We start from the raw sequence: 15,448 nt of genomic DNA on the forward strand, positions 1-15,448 counted from the left end.
CTGATGATAGTTTCTGTTGCTGTGCAGAAGATTTTTAGTTTAATTCAATCCCATTTGTCCATTTTGACTTTTGTTGCCATTGCTTTTGGTGTTTTAGTCATGAAGTCTTTGCCCATGCCTATGTCCTGAATGATATTGCCTAGGTTTGGTTTTCTTCTAGGGTTTTTATGGTGTTAGGTGTTACATTTAAGTCTTTAATCCATCTTGAGTTAATTTTTGTATATGGTGTAAGGAAGGGATCCAGTTTCAGCTTTCTACATATGGCTAGCCAGTTTTCCCAGCACCATTTATTAAATAGGGAATCCTTTCCCCGTTGCTTGTTTTTGTCAGGTTTGTCAAAGATCAGATGGCTGTAGATGTGTGGTGTTATTTCTGAGGCCTCTGTTCTGTTCCATTGGTCTGTATATTTGTTTTGGTACCAGTACCATGCTCTTTTGGTTACTGTAGCCTTGTAGTATAGTTTGAAGTCAGGTAGCGTAATGCCTCCAGCTTTGTTCTTTTTGCTTAGGATTGTCTTGGTTATGTGGTCTCTTTTTGGGGATCCATGTGAAGTTTAAAAACATTTTTTCCAATTCTGTGAAGAAAGTCAGTGGTAGCTTGATGGGATAGCATTAAATCTATAAATTACCTTGGGCAGTATGGCCATTTTCATGGTATTGATTTTTCTTATCCATGAGCGTGGAATGTTTTTTCATTTGTTTGTGTCCTCTCTTATTTCCTTGAGCAGTGCTTTGTAATTCTCCTTGAAGAGGTCCTTCACATCCCTTGTAAGTCATATTCCTAGGTATTTTATTCTCTTTGTAGCAATTGTGAATGGGAGTCCACTCACGATTTGGCTCTCTGTTTGTCTATTATTGGTGTATAGGAATGCTTGTGATTTTTGCACATTGATTTTGTATCCTGAGATTTTGCTGAAGTTGCTTATCAGCTTAAGGAGATTTTGAGCTGAGACAATGGGGTTTTCTAAATATACAATCATGACATCTGCAAACAGAGACAATTTGACTTCCTCTCTTCCTATTTGAATACCCTTTATTTCTTTCTCTTGCCTGATTGCATCGGCCAGAACTTCTGATACTACGTTGAATAGGAGTGGTGAGAGAGAGCCTCCTTGTCTTGTGCCAGTTTTCAAAGGGAATGCTTCTAGCTTTTGTTCATTCAGTATGATATTGGCTGTAGGTTTGTCATAAATAGCTCTTATTTTGAGATACATTCTATCAATACCTAATTTATTGAGAGTTTTTAGCATGAAGGGGTGTTGGATTTTATTGAAGGCCTTTTCTGCATCTATTGAGATAATTATGTGGTTTTTGTCATTGGTTCTGTTTATGTGTTGGATTACATTTACTGATCTGCATATGTTGAACCAGCCTTTCATCCCAGGGATGAAGCCGACTTGATCGTGGTGGATAAGCTTTTTGAATACTGCTGGATTCGGTTTGCCAGTATTTTATTGAGGATTTGTGCATCGATATTCATCAGGGATACTGGCCTGAAATTTTCTTTTTTTGTTGTGTCTGTGCTAGGTTTTGGCATTAGGATGATGCTGGCCTCATAAAATGAGTTAGGGAGGAGTCCCTCTTTTTCTGTTTGGAATAGTTTCAGAAGGAATGATACCAGCTCCACTTTGTACCTCTGGTAGAATTTGGCTGTGAATCCGTCTGGTCCTGGGCTTTTTTTTGGCCAGTAGGCTAATTACTGCTTCAATTTCAGAACTTATTATTGGTCTATTCAGGGATTTGACTTCTTCCTGGTTTAGTCTTGGGAGGGTGTATGTGTCCAGGAATTTATTCATTTCTTCTAGATTGTCTAGTTTATTTGTGTAGAGGTGTTTATAGTATTCTCTGATGGTAGTTTGCATTTCTGTGGGATCAGTGGTGATATCCCCTTTATCATTTTTTTTTGTTTCTATTTGATTCTTCTCTCTTTTCTTCATTAGTCTGGCTAGTGGTCTATCTATTTTGTTAATCTTTTCAAAAAAACCAGCTCCTGGATTCATTGACTTTTTTTTTTTGAAAGGTTTTTCGTGTCTCTATCCCCTTCAGTTCTGCTCTGATCTTAGTTATTTCTTGTCTTCTGCTAGCTTTTGAATTTGTTTGCTCTTGCCTCTCTAGTTCTTTTAATTGTGATGTTAGGGTGTCAAATTTAGATCTTTCCTGCTTTCTCCTGTGGGCATTTAGTGCTATAAATTTCCCACTAAACAATGCTTTAGCTGTGTCTCAGAGATTCTGGCATGTTGTGTCTTTGTTCTTACTGGTTTTGAAGAACTTATTCATTTCTGCCTTTATTTCATTGTTTACCTAGTAGTCATTCAGGAGCAGGTTGTTCAGTTTCCATATAGTTGTGCAGTTCTGAATGAGTTTCTTAATCCTGAGTTCTAATTTGATTTCACTGTGATCTGAAAGACTGTTTGTTGTGATTTCTGTTCTTTTGCATTTGCTGAGAAGTGTTTTACTTCCAATTATGTGGTCAATTTTAGAATAAGTGTGATGTGGTGCTGAGAAAAATATATATTCTGTTGATTTGGGGTGAAGAGTTGTGTAGATGTCTATTAGGTCTGCTTGGTCCAGAGCTGAGTTCAAGTCCTGGATATTCTTGTTAATTTTCTGTCTCGTTGATTTCTCTAATATTGACAGTGGGGTGTTAAAATCTCCCAGTATTATTGTGTGAGAGTCAAAGTCTCTTTGTAGGTCTCTAAGAACTTGCTTTATGAATCCGAGTACTCCTGTATTGGGTGCATATATATATAGGGTAGTTAGGTCTTCTTGTTGCATTGATTCCTTTACCATTATGTAATACCCTTCTTGTCTTTTTTGAGTTTTGTTGGTTCAAAGTCTATTTTATCAGAGACTAGGATTGCAACCCCTGCTTTTTTTTGCTTTTCATTTGCTTGGTAGATCTTTCTCCATCCCTTTATTTTGAGCCTATGTGTGTCTTTGCAAGTGAGATGGGTCTTCTGAATATAGCACACCAATGGGTCTTGACTCTTTATCCAATTTGCCAGTCTGTGTCTTTTAATTGGGGCATTTAGCCCATTTACATTTAAGGCTAATATTGTTATGTGTGAAATTGATCCAGTCATTATGATGCTAGCTGGTTATTTTCCCTGTTAGTTGATACAGTTCCTTCATAGTGTCAATGGTCTTTACAAATTGATATGTTTTTGCAGTGGCTGGTACCGGTTGTTCCTTTCCATGTTTAGTGCTTCCCTCAGGAGCTCTTGTAAGGCAGGCCTAGTGGTGACAAAATCTCTCAGCATTTGCTTGTCTGTAAAGGATTTTATTTCTCTTTTGCTTATGAAGCTTAGTTTGGCTGGATATGAAATTCTGGGTTGAAATTCTTTTATTTAAGACTGTTGAATATTGGCCCCCACTCTCTTCTGGCTTGTAGGGTTTCTGCAGAGAGAGCTGCTGTTAGTGTGATGGGCTTCCCTTTGTGGGTAACCCAACCTTTCTCTCTGGCTGCCCTTAACATTTTTTCCTTCACTTCAACCTTAGTGAATCTGACAGTTATGTGTCTTGGGGTTGCTCTTCTCAAGGAGTATCTTTGTGGCGTTCTCTGTATTTCCTGAATTTGAATGTTGGCCTGTCTTGCTAGGTTGGGGAATTTCTCCTGGATAATATCCTGAAGAGTGTTTTCCAACTTGGTTCCATTCTCCCCATCACTTTCAGGTACACCAATCAAATGTAGATTTGGTCTTTTCACATAGTACCACATTTCTGGGAGGCTTTGTTCGTTCCTTTTCATTTTTCTTCTCTAATCTTCTCTTCACGCTTTATTTCATTAAGTTGATCTTCAGTCTCTGATATCCTTTCTTCTGCTTGATCGATTCAGTTATTGATACTTGTGTATGCTTCACGAAGTTCTTGTGCTGTGTTTTTCAGCTCCATCAGGTCATTTATGTTCTTCTCTAAACTGGTTATTCTAGTTAGCAATTCCTCTAACCTTTTTTCAAGGTTCTTAGCTTCCTTGCATTGCATTAGAATATGCTCCTTTAGCTCAGAGGAGTTTGTTCTTACCCACCTTCTGAAGCCTACTTCTGTCAATTTGTCAAACTCTCTGTCCAGTTTTGTTCCCTTGCTGATGAGGAGTTGTGATCCTTTGGAGAAGAGGCTTTCTGGTTTTTGTAATGTTAAACCTTTTTATGCTGGTTTTTCCTCATCTTCTTGGATTTATCTACTTTTGTTCTTTGATGTTCGTGACCTTTGAGTGCGGTTTCTGTGTGGACATCCTTTTTGTTGATGTTGATGCTATTCCTTTCAGTTTGTTAATTTTCCTTCTAACAGTCAGGCTCCTCTGCTGCAGGTCTACTGGAGTTTGCTGGAGGTCCACTCCAGACCCTGTTTGCCCGGGTATCACCAGCGGAGGCTGCAGAACAGCAAAGATTGCTGCCTGTCCCTTCCTCTGGAAGGTTCGTCCCAGAGGGGCACCAGATGCCAGCCAGAGCTCGCCTGTATGAGGTGTCTGTTGACTCTTGCTGAGAGGTGTCTCCCAGTCAGGAGACAAGGGGGTCAGGGACCCACTTGAGAAGGCAGTCTGTCCCTTAGCAGAGCTTGAATGCTGTGCTGGGAGATATGCTGCCTTCTTTAGAGCTGGCAGGCAGGAACATTTAAGTCTGCTGAAGCTGCGCCCACAGCTGCCCCTTCCCTCAGGTGCTCTGTCCCAGGGAGATGGGAGTTTTATCTATAAGCCCCTGACTGGGCCTGCTGCCTTTCTTTCAGAGATGCCTTTCCCAGGGAGGAGGAATCTAGAAAGGCAGTCTGGATATAGCCACTTTGCCGAGCTGCAATGGGCTCCACCCAGTTCGAGCTTCCTGGTGGCTTTGTTTACACTGTGAGGGGAAAACCGCCTACTCAAGCCTCAGTAATGGTGGACGCCCTGCCCCCCACCAAGCTGGGGTGTCCCAGGTCGACTTCAGACTGCTGTGCTGGCAGCAAGAATTTCAAGCCAGTGGATCTTAGCTTGCTGGGCTCCATGGGGGTGGGATCCACTGAGCTAGACCAGTTGGCTCCCTGGCTTCAGCCCCTTTTCCAGGGGAGTGAACATTTCTGTCTCACTGGTGTTCCAGGTGCCACTGGGGTATGAAAAAAAAAAAACTCCTGCAGCTAGCTTGGTGTCTGCCCAAACAGCCACCCAGTTTTGTGCTTGAGACCCAGGGCATTGGTGGTGTAGGCACCCGAGGGAATTTCCTGGTCTGCGGGTTGCAAAGACCATGGGAAAAGCCTAGTATCTGGGCTGGAATGCACCATTCCTCATGGTGCAGTCCCTCATGGCTTCCCTTGGCTAAGGGAGGGAGTTCCTTGACCCCTTGTGCTTCCTGCGTGAGGCAATGCCCCACCCTGCTTTGGCTCGCCCTCTGTGGGCTGCACTCACTGTCTAACCAGTCCCAGTGAGATGAGCCAGGTTCCTCAGTTGGAAATGCAGAAATCACCTGCCTTCTGTGTTGATCTTGCTGGGAGCTGCAAACCAGAACTCTTCCTATTCGGCCATCTTGCCAGCCCTCCTCCTTAAAACAAAAATTGGAAAGGGAAATTCTATATTCCAATTAGTGAGTATCCTGAAATGATTGTTCCAAGTTATATTTATGGAAAAACATTATTAATTCAGAATTAATAATGGGGGAATACCAAACTGAAGCTGTCTCATTTTATCCTCTTCCTTGGTCAGTTTGTTTGGATGCATCCCAAATGTACACCTCTGGCTCTGGCTCTCTGGATACACCTTACCTGCTAGACTTCTCCAGATTAATAGTCCGCCTTGCATTCAACAGATCCAAACCCCAACCGCAAATTCTCTTCCTGCTATAATATATTACCTCAATTTAAGACAACATCAATCCAGTGAGTCATGGGCTTCATTTCTGAGACCCTCCTCTTCCTCTCCATCTTCCTTTCTGGTGTGCAGCCCTGGGAGCGTCTCTCAGAGTGTCTTCCACCTATTTCCTTTCTCTGTTCTCGCTGTTAATGCCCTTGTACCATCACTGATTATGTCTCACCTTGGCTCTAATGATAGTCTTCTGTCCCCTCCTCCAGGCCATCTGAAACATTTCTAGAGTAATTTTGCTAAAATACTAGAGTAATTTTGCTAAAATAAAATTTAATCATGTCACTCCAGTAATCAAACATATTTAGTCTCCTTCACTACAGGATAGAGACCCTACGGGATAAGGTTTAAAGTTGCTCGACAGGACATGTAAAGAGGCCTCTTTCTGATTACTGTTTGTCTTTTGGCCATATTTCCCTCTATTCCTCCTCGTTTGTGAACCCTAAACTCTGTTTATGCAGAGATATTTGCTTTTAGTGATGACTATGCACCCTTCTCCATCTCTTTGCTTTTAGTCTTGTAGTTACTACAGCCAAGTTTGTCATTCCTCCATCACTACCTCCATCTTTGTGTGGCCCTACTAAAAATACCACTTCTGCCAGCAGCCTTTTTTCATAATCAAATCTGGAATCATATTTCCCCCTTGCATGGGAGATACAATGAGCACCCTGCCCTTTCCCCCAGGCACATCATCTCCAGGAACGTAGTTGGGTTTCCAGCTGTGAGCAGTTGCCTGAGGACATTCCTCTTGCACCTGGTACCAGGGCAGCTCACAAGTGCCGGAAGTTTTCATTCCTTAGGAGTAACCTTTAGCCAATGAAGGAAGCATACTGGAAGATTAATACCTCAGTGTCCTCGCCCCTCAGGCTAACCAAGGCATCTTCTGTTCTGTCCCCAGAGCTCCCCAGCAACATTGAGCCCCAGTTGCTCACAGCAGGAATCTGTTCCATAATGTACCTTTTGCTATCAGCTAGTCTAACTTCCTGACTCCCCTTTTGGTGCTTTCTGTGATCACCTCCCAAATAAACCATTTGTGCATGCATTCTTGTCTCATGGTTGGCTTCTGGTGGAAGCTAATGTAATACACTGTCCCTGTGCTCTCATAGCAGGCTACTTAGACTTTCCCTTTCCTAACTTCATTTAGCGTGGGCAATACTCATTTGAGAAAAGTCGTTGAGATCAGAAACAGCATCTTTCTAAGCATGTTCCTTTCAATACCTAGCACAATCTCTTACTTGAAGTAGGTGTTCAACAGCTAAAGGTTAAGTGTAAGTGCTTCAATGAAGAGGAAAATCTGCATTATGGCACTTAAAAGAAAAAGTTAAAAAAAATTCAGTATTTACAGTCATTCTATATAGAGCAATGACCACATCATACTTTAGAAGCTCTGCTCTAATGAACAGATCAAATTATCTGTAGCCTTCATATTCCATACTTTTTGTTGTTGTTGTTGTTGTTGAGATAAGATCTCAATCTGTTGTCCAGGCTGGAGTGCAGCGACACAGTCATAGCTCTTGCAACCTTGAACTCCTGGGCTCAAGCGATCCTCCCACCTCAGCCTCCTTAGTAGCTGGGACTACAGGTGTGCACCACCAGGCCTAGCTAATTTTTTAATTTTTAGTAGAGGCGAAGTCTCACTAGGTTGCCCAGGCTGTTCTCCAACTCCTGGCCTCAAGCAGTCCTCCTGCTTCAGCCTCCCAAAGTGTTGGGATTACAGGCATGAGCCACCACACCCAGCCTCATTCCATAGTTTTTGAGTTACCTGGTATTGAGAGTCACATTTCCATGTACCTGACCTGTTTCACCCACTGGCCTCTAAGCTCACTAAGGACAGACCTTTGATCTATGTTTCTTTATAATACTAGCCCCTCACCTGATGTGTTGCACCCAGTATATGCTCAATTCCAAAAATATGTTTCATTAATTTTTTACATTTTATTTTATTGAGACAGTGTCTTGCTCTGTTGCCCAGGCTGGCATGCAGTGGCATGATCTCAGCTCAGTGCAGCCTCAATCTTCCGGGTTCAAACGATCTTCCTACCTCAGCCTCCCAAGTAACTGGGACAACAGGCACACACCACCATGCCTGGCTAATTTTTTTTTTTTTTTTTTGATAGAGATGAGTTCTCGCTCTGTTGCCCTCGCTGGTGTCAAACTCCTGAGCTCATCACGCAATCCTTCTGCCTTGGCCTCCCAGAGTGCTGGTGTTACAAGTGTGAGCCACTATGCCCAGCCCAAATTATTATTTAATGAAGCCAAGAATTATAAAGCACATGAGGGTGTTTTAAAATTGTTTCTTTTTAAAGAGGTGGTTTATTTTGTTGCCCGGGCTGGAGTGCAGTGGTGCGATCTTGGCTCACTGCAATCTCTACCTCCTGTTCAACTGATTCTCCTGCCTCAGGCTCTCGAGTAGCTGGGATTACAGGCATGCACCACCACGCTAGGCTAATTTTTCTATTTTTAGTAGAAACGAGGTTTCACCATATTGGCCAGGGTCGTCTCAAACTCCTGACCTCAAGTGATCCGCCTGCCTCAGCCTCCCAAAGTGCTGGGATTACAGGTGTGAGCCACTGCATCTGGCCTATACCTGTCATTTTTGTACCCACTACAGAAAGATAAACCAGCAGAGTTCTATTATATTACTTATACAAATTTTAAGTTGAGAGCCTCCAAATTAATGAGGTTTTACTGTACTTATAAAATTAATTTGACAATTATTGAAATCATGATCTTGTAGAGAGAGTGTGTGATTCACATTAACAGTCTCTGAATATCCTAATTGTGTATCTTCATTCTTTTTGGCCATCATCTCTACTGCAGCATTTATTCACATTTAGCTCTCTCTTTTCACCCCAAAGAGGCCCAGATCTTGTAACTTTTCTGCAACCAGAAAATCTAATTCATTGTTAACAGACACAGCTGTGTGTGTTCCCTAGGCTGCTGTAGACATAACCCTTTAAAAGTTAGCTTAGTTAAAGGAAACAAAATAACACAAAACAATAGAGGTGTGTGTGTGGAAATCAGTGTTGTATGGCCTGGACCTATTCTTACTGCTCTTATAAAGCAACTCTTTCTGTGTGTGGTATTTCAGCTCTACTTTAATAATTAGCAAGTCCTGGTAGATCAGAATTTCACTTGGGCCTTGTCCCTTAGAAAATAGTGTTAGAGGTTCCTCTGCCAGTGGCATTGGCAGCTAAGAAGGAACAAATTAAGGTATCAGTCTGTACTCACAATAGAGACCTTTACTTCTTGGGATGATCCAAATATCTGCATAATTTTACAATGGAGATAAAAGTCGACCAAATACTTTTGAATAGATTGTGCATATAGATATGGCCAGAGAGCTTGTGGATGTAGTTGTTCAGATGCAGTTACTCTGCTAAAAGGAATACAGATACAACGCAAAGGTACCTAAAGAAAAAATTCTGCAGGAAACTATACTTAGGATTACATCTCTGGTATTTATGTTTCTTTATAGTATTAGCGCTTTACCTGATGTCTCACACACAATATATGCTTGATTCCAAAAATATTTTTTATTTTTATTTTATTTTATTGAGACAGTGTCTTGCTATCTTGCCCAGGCTGGCATGCAGTGGCATGATCTCGGCTTACTGCAGCTTCAATTTCCTGGGTTCAAGTGATCCTCCTACCTCAGCCTCCAAAGTAGCTGGGACAATAGGCACACACCACCATGCCTGGCTGATTTTTTTTTTTTAATTTAATAGAGATGAGTTCTCACTCTGTTGCCCAGGCTGGTCTTGAACTTCTGAATTCACTCAGTTCTCCTGCCTTGGACTCCCAAAGTGCTAGCCACTTTTAATGGCTCACACTTTTTAAATGTAAAATAAATTTTAGATTAAATATATTTGAACCCTGCAAAATTTTAAAATTATTATTATTATTTTTTTGAGAGAGAGTCTGACTCTGTCACCCAGGCTGGAGTGCAGTGGCATGATCTCAGCTCACTGCAACCTCCGCCTTCTGGGATTAAGCGATTCTCATACCTCAGCCTCCCAAGTAGCTGGAATTACAGGCGTGCACCACCATGCCCAACTAATTTTTGTATTTTTAGTAGAGATGGGGTTTCACCATGTTAGACAGGCTGGTCTCGAACTCCTGACCTCAAGTGATCCTCCCACCTCGGCCTCCCAAAGTGCTGGGATTACAGACGTGAGCCACCACGCCAGCCCAAAATTATTATTAAAGAACAATAAAACACATGGTTAGGGAGTAGCAGTTTATTTTAATTATGTTCCCTTTTGAAAAACATCTGACAAATATTGCGACTAGAAATAAGGTGCCCAGACAGAAGGGATTTCCCAGAAAGGAAAGGTCTGTAATCCAGATCTTACATTGTTAACCTCAGGACTGTCTACGAACTTATTGCCTGATACAAAATGAAAATGCAGAACTCCTTGTTCAAAATGTATTAAAAAATTTTTTAGCAGAGTAGAGCATTAAACCAAGTAGGGATGTGGGGCAGGTTGGGGGGAGATGCTTGGGGACTGTGTTACTGGTGTTACTGTATAAGTCCTACACTTGTGAAACCAGTCCTGGTTACCCACCAGTTACTGAGATCCTTCTCCACAAGATTTTGTTCTTAATGTTTCTTGATTAAATGATGTATCCCTGGACACACATGAGAAATCCAGATTATGACTGAGTCTACAGAGGTGCTATGTAAACATGATTCTGTGATTTTTTTTTCTTATTATTCTGTGATTTCTTAATATACTAGAACCCTTATCTATCCCACAGTGGAAGACATCATAGATTTTTTGGGTAGGGCTGGCTCTTAATAGAACTTCAATAATTAGGGCCAGGTGTGGTGGTTCATGCCTATAATCCCAGTACTCTGGGAGGCCAAGGTGGGCAAATCACTTGAACCCAGGAGTTCAAGACCAGCCTGGGCAACATGGGGAAACCCTGTCTCTACCAAAAATATAAAAAAATTAGTTGGGCTTTGTGGTTTGCATCTGTGGTCCCAGCTACTTGGGAGGCTGAGGTGGGAGGATCGCTTGAGCCCAGGAGGTTGAGGCCGCAATGAGCCAAGATTGTGCCACTGCACTCCAGCCTGGGTGACAGAGCAAGTCCCTGACTCAAAAAAAGAAAAAAAAAAAAAAGAACCTCAATAATTCATCCTAGAAGTATATGCTTGCATTCCTTCCCACTTGATTGTCGGTTGTTAAAAGCCAAGACCTTGGGATTCTGAGCTTTTATGCAGTCATCTACCCCCATATAGTTTGGAATGAGGGAGAAATGGCAAAGGCACTTCCATGATTATTTCACTATGGCCTTTCTCACAAATTCCTCCCTGATCTCTGTCCCTTGCTGAAACTGAATCTGTGTACTCCTTTTCTTTCTGGGCCATCTTCCAGGCAGGTGGAAGCCATCTCCTCTAGGCCTTTTCTCCTCCTTCCCAAACCACCCCTCCAGGCAATAGAGGGATGAGGATCGATCTTCCTGAACCAGAGAACTTGGTCTTTACTCCTGTTTCCCCACACTCTACTCCTCCTTATCTTGGAGGCCCAGCTGTATCCTTTAGTTTATCTTTGACTTGTATGACTTTGTTCTCCCTAGGGATAGAGTCAGGGGATAGAAACACTTCAGTTCTGTCTTGAAATTAGAATAAAGATGCAGAGGTCATGAGACCCACCTCTGCCGTAGATTCAGTTTTGATTGCTTAATCAGGTGAGTTTTATGTGTCTACTAAATCACAAATAATTAGAGAACAGCATGTGTTAATAATCCTGAAAAATCCCAGGAACAGTTCTATAGGAGTGCCTCCAAATGTGATTAGAATTCTTTGCTCACAGACAGCATATTTCTTCCAAGTCTAAAAAAACACATGTGCTGTGTGAATTAATTTTATTGTACTTTTTCTGATTAGTTTTTAAAAGCCTTGGCTGTTTTGCTTATTGGTGAGCTCCTGTGACAAACCAGGGCATTTGATTGAATTGTAAACCAACTTATGACACTGAGCAAAGCAAACTTCCAAACAGATTGTGATTCTTGTTATCAAAGCAGTTATGAGAAAAAAGTTGTAGAAAAGGCATTTTTCGGGCAATTTAAAAATTAATGTCTGGTAAATGAGAATAATCCTATCTATCCTCTTATTTATTTCAGAAGAAAAATTTCAGAGTTTTTAAGGTATTTTTTTAAAATGGGAAACTTAATAAGGAAATGGCATTACTTCTACTACTACTATTATTATTGTAAATATATTTAAGTATTATTTAATACTTAAGTAATTTTAAGTAATATATTTAAGTATTATTAGTTTTTAGAATTCATGACCTCTTATGGCCAAATTGGTTTTTAATAAGCTAGAATTTAGTAATAGGTTTTTTCCATTGAATTAAGTTTTAATAGAACCTAAGTTATTACTTAATGGATAATTTCTACTTGGAAATTGGTAAGACATAGTGAGTATACATTAGATATGCTGAAGGGGCTATTTGTCAAAATTACCTATTTTATAGGTATACCGAACACAATTTTCAATCTGTTATTAGTAGAACAATAATACTGGTCTACTTCATGGGATTTGTGGATCTTACTAAACATATTTAAATTCAAATATGTTTTTTATGGCTTCATTGAACTATAATTAACATACGATAAACTGTGCATGTTTAAAGCATACGATGTGATGCATTTTGACACCCTTACAAGCATCTCTGTCATCAAGGTAGTGAATATATCCATCACCCTCAAAAGTTTCCTTCTGCCTGTTTATCATCCCTTCCTTCCTACCTCTTCTCAGGGTGCCCTTCCCCCCACTCCCTAGGCAATCACTGATCTGCTTGCTTTTCATCACTATTGGGTAGTTAACATTTTCTAGTCTTTTTTTTTTTTTTGGTCTGACCTCTTTCACTCACCAAAATTATTTTGAGATTCCTTCCTATTGTTGGGTGTTGTTTTCCATAGTTTGGTTCATTTTTATTGCTGAGTCGAATTCTATTGAATACACCATTTTCTGTTTATTCACCATCAAATGTTTTGTATGTATTTATTCTTTTCTTCTCTAAGCTAAACTTCATCTTCACTTCAATTCTGCCTCCCGAAGACTTCGTGATATCACAGGAGTTTTGTTGTCAGCCCATCACATCTGGATCCAAATCACAGCCATGTCTCTTGTGAGTGTGTGAACATGGCCTTTGCAGGTTTCTTCTCTGGGCTGCAGTGTCCTTATCTGAAAAATGAGCACAGTAATATGTACCTCTTAGGACTGTTGTAAGGGTGAAATATGTAAAGCATATAGAACAAAACTTGGCACACAGTAAGTGCTATCTGGTTGGTAGTTATTATTATCACCGTCGTTAATTGCATATGATATGTTTGGTAGAACTTCCAGCCCATAATAAACTCTCAACAAATGTTAGCTGTTATTATTAATTGTACTAATATCACTATAGCACATAACAGCTCTTCATTTCTTTCCTTCCTTCCTTGTCCCTCTTATGTTTTCAGTCTCTTCACTATTTTTGTTACTACTAGTACCCGTGTTACCTGACCAGGCAAAATAAAGGAGGGCAGTGATTTCCAAAGTATGATCCCAGAACCAACAACATTAGCACCGATTTGGGAACTCATTAGAAATGCAAATTCTCAGGCCCCACCCCAGACCTACTGAATCAGAAACTCTGGGGGATGGGGCCATGGTCTGTGTTTTAACAAGCCTGCCAGGTGATTCTGATATAGCTAAAGTTTGAAAACTAATGCAGTCGGGTAATCGCCAGGCTGGTGCAAGAGTTAATGCAGGCTCTGTTCACATCAACTTTCTTGTTAGGAAAAGCACACTGTTGACTAATTGAGCTTAATATCAACTAAAACCCCTAAGTCCTTTTCACACATGTTGCTGCTAATCCCCATATTCTCCATCTAGCACTTGTACAGGATTCTTTTTGGACTGAAGTATAAGTCTTTACATTTATCCCTATTAAACTTAATCTTGTTAGATTCGGCCCATCGCTTCAGTCATGTTTGGGGAAATTTTAGTTCAGCTGGAATGAACCATGACAAAAAAGCAGGGCCCAGAGACCAAGGAGGAATGTTACAAGGACAACATCCTTTTATATATTGGCCGAATACTGGCCAATGGGATACTGACTATGGTGGGCTTCTAATTAAACACTTGAGACCCTGGGGGGATGTGGTAATTTGATTTCAGTTTAATTCAACTAACATTTATTGGGCACCTACCAAGTTCCTGGCTGTGAACAAGGTACCAGAGGGGGTGCTAAATAGCTCGCTCTTTAATGTCAGATATTGATGTCTACTATCTGACATTAGTAGTGGAGACAAGTAGAGATGAAAGGGTTTTTGGTTTTGATTTTGTAGCAGGCACATTGTAGCCCAGTATACCAATACTCACAAGTTCCTTAAGGAAGAGAACTAATATTCTTTGAGCGCCAGATCCTTCACCATATGCTTTGTTGACACTTTCATATTTAATTTTCAAACCAATCCTAGGAATGATTGCCCCATATAAATTTGAGGAAACATAGATACAGAGGTTAATGCATTTCTTCAAGGTCACACAGGTAGTTAGCAATAGAGCCAGAGGAAGCCCCAAATCTGTATGGATTTAAAGAACATACTGCATATAGGCTTTCTCCTTGTGATCAAGAAAATTAAGCTCTTTAAATATCAAAACCACTAGTAGCTTAAAGTCCAACCATAAACTATTGATGCTTTGGGGCTGATTTATAATAGTTAGGTTTAAAATCCTAAAAACATTAAAATAGCGATATATTACCTAGTCCTATATACACAGAATAGTGCATTTAGCTGTGCTCACAGTCCTAATTTAAAACAACAACAACAACAACAACAAAAACTTATGTTTGAGCCAGGCATGGTGGCTCATGCCTGTAATCCTAGCACTCTGGGAGGCCGAGGCAGGCAGATCACTTGAGGTCAGGAGTTCGAGACCAGCCTTGCCAACATGGTGAAACCCTGTCTCTACTAAAAATACAAAAATTACCTGGTCGTGGTGATGCATGTCTGTTATCCCAGCTACTCAGGAGGCTGAGGCAGGAGAATCACTTGAACCAGGGAGGCGGAGGTTGCAGTGAGCCAAGATCGCGCCATTGCACTCCGGCCTAGGGGACAGAGCAAGACTCTGTCTCAAAAAAAAAAAACTTATGTTTGGTTTTATTTTTATTTGCCTCTTTTAAAGTGTTAGCCACATATTTTAATCCATCTATATCACAATATTATTATATCAATATACAATATTAATACAATATTATTAATATTATAAAATCAATATACAATATTAATACAATATTATTAATATTATAACTCCAAGTTGTTACCTGTAGCAACCAAATCTTTGGAAAATATATAATTTCATCCTCTAGGGGGCAAAACTAATCAATTCTATCCTAGCAGGTAATAGCTGTTATATTTTACTGATGCATAATGTGCATTTTAGTAAAGTATCTTGTAGTATAATGGAAAGACACTGGACTTGGAGTCTGAAGATAAAAATTTGCTTCCACTTACTAGCTGTCTCACCCTGGGCAAAAAAATTTAACTTATATAAACCTCAGTTTTTAGATCTCTGAAATGGGATGATAATGTTCATGGGGTTGTGAAAATTAACTGAAATAGT

At 40.4% G+C, this 15,448-nt stretch overlaps 1 long non-coding RNA gene across 1 annotated transcript; it reads right to left on the minus strand.

Annotated features, from left to right (window-relative positions):
• Positions 1-11,680: 11,680 nt before the first annotated feature.
• Positions 11,681-14,949, minus strand: LOC103890105 (uncharacterized). The gene is made up of 2 exons (XR_654461.4): positions 14,816-14,949; positions 11,681-13,021 (listed from the first exon to the last, which is right to left on the minus strand). It is a non-coding gene; the product is annotated as an uncharacterized LOC103890105 (long non-coding RNA).
• Between the last annotated feature and the right edge of the window lie 499 nt (positions 14,950-15,448).

This window comes from Pongo abelii, chromosome 2, assembly GCF_028885655.2.
Source record: "Pongo abelii isolate AG06213 chromosome 2, NHGRI_mPonAbe1-v2.0_pri, whole genome shotgun sequence".
Classification (NCBI taxonomy): domain Eukaryota; kingdom Metazoa; phylum Chordata; class Mammalia; order Primates; family Hominidae; genus Pongo; species Pongo abelii.